At 40.8% G+C, this 6,839-nt stretch overlaps 1 long non-coding RNA gene across 1 annotated transcript; it reads right to left on the minus strand.

Annotated features, from left to right (window-relative positions):
- Positions 1-1,308: 1,308 nt before the first annotated feature.
- LOC142059330 (uncharacterized) lies at positions 1,309-6,799 on the minus strand. The gene is made up of 3 exons (XR_012661286.1): positions 6,421-6,799; positions 2,581-5,535; positions 1,309-2,020 (listed from the first exon to the last, which is right to left on the minus strand). It is a non-coding gene; the product is annotated as an uncharacterized LOC142059330 (long non-coding RNA).
- Positions 6,800-6,839: the final 40 nt, after the last annotated feature.

Here is a 6,839-nt window from a genome sequence, read left to right on the forward strand (position 1 = left end):
TTACCGGTTAAACTGTCTTTATATCATCCCATGAGTTTTCTCACTTTTACTCTTTCGATTCTCTCCCCCCATCCCACTGGCGGGAGTGAGTGAGCAGCTGTGTGGGACTTAGCTGCTGGCTGGGGCTAATCCATGACAGAGAGGTTTCATCTTGATACAAGAAAAATTTTTTACAGTGAGGACAATCAATCACTGGAACAACCTCCCCAGGGACATGGTAGAGTCCCCATTACTGGAGGTTTTCAGGATGGAACTGGACAGGGTGCTAGGAAATCTCATCTAGGCTCCCTTTTCCATGAAAGGTTGGACCACATGATCCTTTGAGATCCCTTCCAGCCTGGGCTGATCTATGATGTTTTGGTTTGCCTGCATAAACCAACAAATCTATGCAAACATTGAATAATCATCTGAAGATTTCTTCTCTGTCTTTATATCGGCAACATCAAATATTGCCTTTTGTTCTAGCCTACTTTTTACATTTTAACAGCACCAACTTTTTAATATTTTGATGGAATTTATCTACTTTGCCTTTCCTGTTTCTACACTTTCTGCAAGTTCTGCTTTTTCTTTATCTAGGTTTCCCATTTTCTGTGGATTTCCGTACTTCTATATAATGCCATCTCTTAATGAACCTTACTATTGGACACGTTTTCAGATCTAAAATTCCATTTCCCCAACCAATAATAAATGTTGTCATTTCTGTTCCTATCAAGGCGAGAAGAGCTGTCACATTTTAGAGGAGGGTGATTCTTTTGGAGAAGAGAGTCAGAAATCAAAGCATTATTTGCTGATATGAGTTTCCTCTAGTTTTTAGGTCACTGTCCATTTATTAAAAAATATTTCCTTTCATTTGCTTCTGAAGTGTCTCCTTATTTCCTAAAGGATTTCTGCTGCATACAAATTGTTTGGTAGGAACTACATCATACAATCAGAATAAGTGGGTGCAGCACTGTTCCTGGAACTGTCTCTTAGAGTTACGTAAAAACGTTACATCGCCCATCTCCATGATCCAAGACAACTCGTGCATTATTCTGAAGACACCCAATCCTACCTGCCCATGCAAGCAGAGTTGCAGTAGCCTATTGTGTGGCGACACCGACATCTAGTGGGCTCCAACACCACTTCCAGCTTTCCCAAATGTTCCAAAAAATCGGTTGAGGTCAAAGCATCTCTCTGTGGGATACTCTGACCTTAATATAGATGCATATTTAAAAGTACAATGAAATATGAATAGCCGAATGTTGAATTTCTTATTTAAGGCTGGGTCTTACTACAGAAGCACGAAGAAGATTTATTTGAATTAGGAGCTTCAGGTACTGAGCTCCGTCTGTAGTAAAAGCTCTGATGAACTCAGTTCAAGTAACACAGGATTCAGCACTCCCCCAAAGAACTCTGCAGAAGACAGACAAAATCTGCTCTTTCACGCTTCCTGACAAGTGCAAAATGACATGGTAAGACTGATTGATTTCAATGGTTGTGTTTACACTAACAGTACGGATGCTCAAAAGCTATGTAGGCTGGGGTCCCAGTCGCTGCCACAACTGCCACGTGCCAGTTCAGACTAGCTAGAAAAGATGTGATAGTCAAAGTCAGAACCATATAAGCTTCGTTCCTCAATATGGTCTGCCCAATGTTCTTAAAATAATTTCAGCTTCCAGCTTCCTACACAGACCTCACGATGTCCCACAGAGAAGATAAGTTTAATTATTCCTATGCCATATGGAGAAACTGTAGTACCATGTGACAAAGTAATTTTCTCACAGTCATCAGCAGGGAAGTGGTAGAGCTGCAAATACTCCTCTGGTAATTAAACTATCGTTGCACAGTAAAAGGAAGAAAGCCCAAAACTTTAAATTTTATTTCCACTGGGGCCAGTTACGGCCTATAGAATTTTCCATACAGTCTTCCTCAAAGTATAAGATAGACAGTTTCTACCAAGACAGACAGCTGGGGTGTGGGACGGAATTATTATCCTGCCTGGGTATCCAGCTAGCCCTCTATGGCTCCAGGAATTATGATACTGAAAGGACAAAGATCACAAAAACAATACATGATTTACCTAGTGGAGTTCCCTGAAACGTCAGGACTTTTGCCTGTCGAATGTTTTGCCAACTGCTGCACGCAGTCCTAGTACAACTCCAGTTTAAGTGTTTAGGGGAAGCACAGCAACAGCTGCTGTAAGGATCAGTGGAAGAGTGCACTAATGTGAAAAGGAGCATTAACTCTCACTCAGATAGCTGTAGTTTCTGAGCGGAAGCATGCTGTTGAGAACAGCTGCTTTCTGGTTCTGTCAAATCCAGTCCCCAGATTTTTCGTGAAAGCCTGATTGTACACAGGCCAGGCAGCTGGCACTACTGATTTTATAATCTTTGCCTGGTTATTATCAAGCTAAGCTCACAGTTGCTAATGTTGGCACAGAAGCCATAGATTCACACATAAACAAATGTCCTTACCTATTTCAGTAAAACAAGCTTTGACTATTAAACGGAGGTAAAATTTAATAATGTTTATTTTAAATTACACATTCTGCTCCTTTTATATGTCTTTTCACTACATTAATAAATGTTAAATCAAATTTACCTTCAGATTTCCACGCACATCTATTTTGAAAACCTGGTTCCATGATTGCTGATGTTCTTCAAAGTATTAATCGGCATTCTGCAGAGTTGAGACTGGCAACACATTGCCAGAACTCTTCATTTCCTGCTGTTTAACTACACTGAAAAAGGACATAAATACATAAATATTCATAAAGCAGCTGTTTTATGCAAATATATGTGGCAGTTCCATAATCATGAGTAGGAAGGGGAATAGTGTACATACATGCAGTGACAAAAGGTGTGACCCCTATAACTCAATATATTATAGAACTAAATATGTATGAATTCCAACATGGGTACTACATTATTTGGATTACACTTGCTACCAGAATGCGTTTATTTATTTTATTGTGTTTTCACAGTGATATAAACTGACTTATGGAGGTATTTTGGGGCTGTCTTTGTTAAATCTTTGACTCCAAAGCCTTTGGTTTAAACACTACCTTCCCGTAAGTCAGAAAGCCATACTGGAGTCAGCTTAGAAGCATTTACGTTATAAGCTATTATTCTTTATATTAAAATATTTTATTTTCCTAATTATACTATAAACCTTTATATTAATATAATTTGGTTGGTTGGTTGGCTTGGGTTTTTTTGGTAAATGCTAGTCTTTAAGGATATGGTCTAAGACTCATTAGCATCAAGGAAAGAATACTGGAAGCACTCCCAGTGAATACACTAGATATTGGTAAGTGGTAGTCAAAGGATTACTTTAAAAATCAAATATTTCAGGAAAATCATACATACATTAAAATTACAGCACACCTTAATGGCAAGGTGAACAAACAAAATAGAAATTGACATTATCTATCAAGCCATTCTGAACCACACTAAACTATGCTAAACCTATGTTTCTCCAAAGTGACCTTAAAAAATGCTCAAGATTCCACACACTTCAATACTTTTCAAGAAAAATGACAAGAAATAAAACCTTAAGATTAAATTCTTCACAGATAAGCCTGACATAGAAGCAAATTTAGTAGTTAGTAACAGTGACTGTGCTGCAGCATCTAGTTATTCAACCTACAGATCTTGAGCTTCTTGCCCTATTTTACAGTGTATTCAAATGTAATACTTTGCTGCAAAACTTTACAGCTACATGATCAAGATTTAGGCAGACAAATGTGATGATTTAGAGAGACATAAAAGGCTAGAACTACAGCAATTCTAACCATTGGTCTTATTTGTCTCCTACTTCAGGAAATCTTAATCTGAAATCCTCAAAGCCCTCACTCAAATGCTTACCAAGTAAGAGTATTAACATTCTCTATATAAATTCTACTTCTGGTCATAGGCAGGGATGTTCCAGGGTCTGCTCATATCCAACAGTACAATGCTGTAAAAGGTTATTTTTTCGTTTTGGACACGTTTTAAGCAAGGCTGAAGATCAGGCAGTAGGCAAAGTAGGGTGTTCATCATACCTGCCGGTGCATTGGTCACCCACCTTCTCCTTAATCTTCAGAGATGAGGGGACATGGCATGCTTCAATTTCTTTTTCAGCCTGAGATGATTCCATAGATTCTCTTTTGGCTTATACTTCATTACTTTTACAAGTGACCATCCGTGCTGTCTACCCTGCACTTCTGAAGGAAGATACTGTTCCTCCAGCACATGTCGCAAAGTAAACATGCTGACTCCTCAGCTGTTTGCAGCTGATTTTATCAGAACGTGCTGGGGTATCTCTACACACCGTACATTCTTTGAGTATACCTCTAGAGCTCTCTCAGTCAGCATCTAGTTTGTAACCAAGCCCACATGCTAGGTATGGCTCTCCTTACCTGAGCCAGATGCATTAGTTTATCCCAACCTCAAATCCCTGAAAATGTTTTTGGCTCTGAATAGCAGCTGTAGAGGAGGAGCACATTTCCTACTAAAATTGAAGCTTCCAATAAAGACAGGACAGACAGCCTGTGTGTGGTAATCTCTTGCAATGACAACAGGAATCTCCCACATTCAGCTGTTAATACCTGAATGCCTGTTCCCTCTAGGATGCCAAAATAATGTCCAGAGTTTGTCCTCAACACTATGTTATAGGCCTATAGGGTGTGAAAAAAAGATAATTTCAAGAAAGGGAGTAAATCAGTAGTGTTTTAAGAGTAGTAGAATGCTGTGGAACTCAGGAAGCATGGAGTTCCAGGTTGTGATCCAATAACTGAATTTATTTTTACATTGTAGAATACAATGGGGGAAAAAATTATCCAAACTAGTTTTATATGAAATACGTAACATGCACTACAACAGATCTTCCTCTTAATAAGTTTAGTAAGCATTAGCCTGAAGAGTTTTCTCCCTCTCACTCACATTCTGACTGCTTAAACATTCATGAAAAGAGGAAGAAAGTTAAAAGTGAGAACTGAAAATACACATCCAATGCCCCACATGCACCAAAGAGCCCATCTGCTAACGGTGGAAGTACTGCCTACTTAAGGCATTTTCCTAAGAAGCGGTACTGTTCTGTTAGGGCTTCTTAGGAAATCAGCAATTAAAAGTAGGTATTCCAAATCCTACAACACTCTAACCCATGGGGGCTTAAAGGATGGCAGTTGTCCTCCTCTTCCATCCAGTTATGCTAGAAAGGAGAGGTAACTAACCATTTTCTGAAGTAAAAATGTGGAGTGTCAAGGCTGTCAGTCAATATACCACAGAAAGCAGCACTTTCCTCTTGGGCAGGTAAGGCTCATGTCATAGGCAGCAAAGGGGTGCAATCTTCAGGGAAGAACTAGCAGTATTTTGTTCTGGGAAGAGACAGACCATGTTGGTTGCTGCCAATTCCAGCCTGAAGATACCACTCTCCCAAGGCATTACTGGGGTACATCCCACCTGAAGTGGTGCTTCTGCCTCAAGGTCAGGCACTGCTGCTCTCAGTTGTTCGGCATCTCTGTCTGTTCGTGGAACTCAATCAACAGGAACCGCTGATGCTTAGCACCAATTAAAGCTATGAAATGAAATAATTGCATCTGTGTGTCCAAATTTAAAACCTTTGGTGTTGCTGCTTTTTCACATACCCTACGCTATCACAAGACATCGTAATCAGCTCTTTTATGACCATGTAGTGCTGAGCAAAACATAAAGATTCATGACACCTTTATATGCTAGTAAAACTCATTTTAAGATACGGAAACAAACATGCCATATCGTTTTTATACATAAATACATACACCCATGTAAAAATGAGACAATAGAAGCTGAAAAAGGTATAATGCATTCAGGCAAAACAAACACACACACAATAGCTTTCAGGCCCTCTCCTTATCAGCACTAAAGATACAATGGGGACTTTACACAGCCTGGGTTCTGTTTTGGTTTTAATTCCTGGAATTTGACTGCACATAAGCAAGATTGCATTGATTGTTATTTTCCTTCTCTGGAATTCACTTCTTGTCATAATACCCTAGGATATCCTGTGACTTTATCAAATTTAGCCAAACATTACTTATCATTTGGATCAGGAGGTAAATTACTGAACCAAATGACCAGGATCATTTTCAGGCTGGGAATATTAGTTTGTTGCCAATGATGCCACACTGTAAACCTGTTTTCTAATTGCTAGCCCATGTCAAAAGTCCTTTCTTCTCAGTCATTCAAAAAATCAGAAGAGATGATAAAATAATGAAAATTATAAAAATGAGAGCCTATTTTCTTTTTCTAATTTTCTCAATTGCTGCCATGAAGTTACACCACTCCAGTTATTTTCAATTACCCCCTTTGTGATGCTTTGGTGCTATTTTATGCTTGTGACTCAGTATACATTTATCTAAAAAAGCTCTTTTAACAAACAGCCTTTTTCTGAAAGACTTTAAAAAAATCTTTCCCAGCTTACATTTCCATGGTCTATTCGAAAAACGTTTCCCGTGAGGGCAGGATTTGACTTACAAAACTCAAAAAACGGGGAGGGGGGTGGTTGCACTTGTCCTCCCAGAGCCGGGTCCGAGGGCTCTGGGCCGGGCCGGAGCCCCACGGGGCGGCAGAATTACCACACGCAGGGCCGCTGACAAACGTGCCCCGGGCGGGCCGCCACCGCCCGCCTCGCTAGCTGCTCTTTACCGTAAAAGCCGCGACTGGCTCCGGGGAGCCTCCCGTCCCCGAGGCCGACGGGCGGACTGACACCGCTCCGCAGCCACCCGCGGGCCCGGAGCGGGCAGATAACGGCTGGATCGCCCTGAGGCGGTGAGGCCTTCCGGGTCCCCGCGAGGGGGCACCGCCTCCTCACGGGGGCGCGAGGTGGGGCGAGGCCGGGGC

Source organism: Phalacrocorax aristotelis, chromosome 6, assembly GCF_949628215.1.
Source record: "Phalacrocorax aristotelis chromosome 6, bGulAri2.1, whole genome shotgun sequence".
Taxonomy (NCBI): Eukaryota; Metazoa; Chordata; class Aves; order Suliformes; family Phalacrocoracidae; genus Phalacrocorax; species Phalacrocorax aristotelis.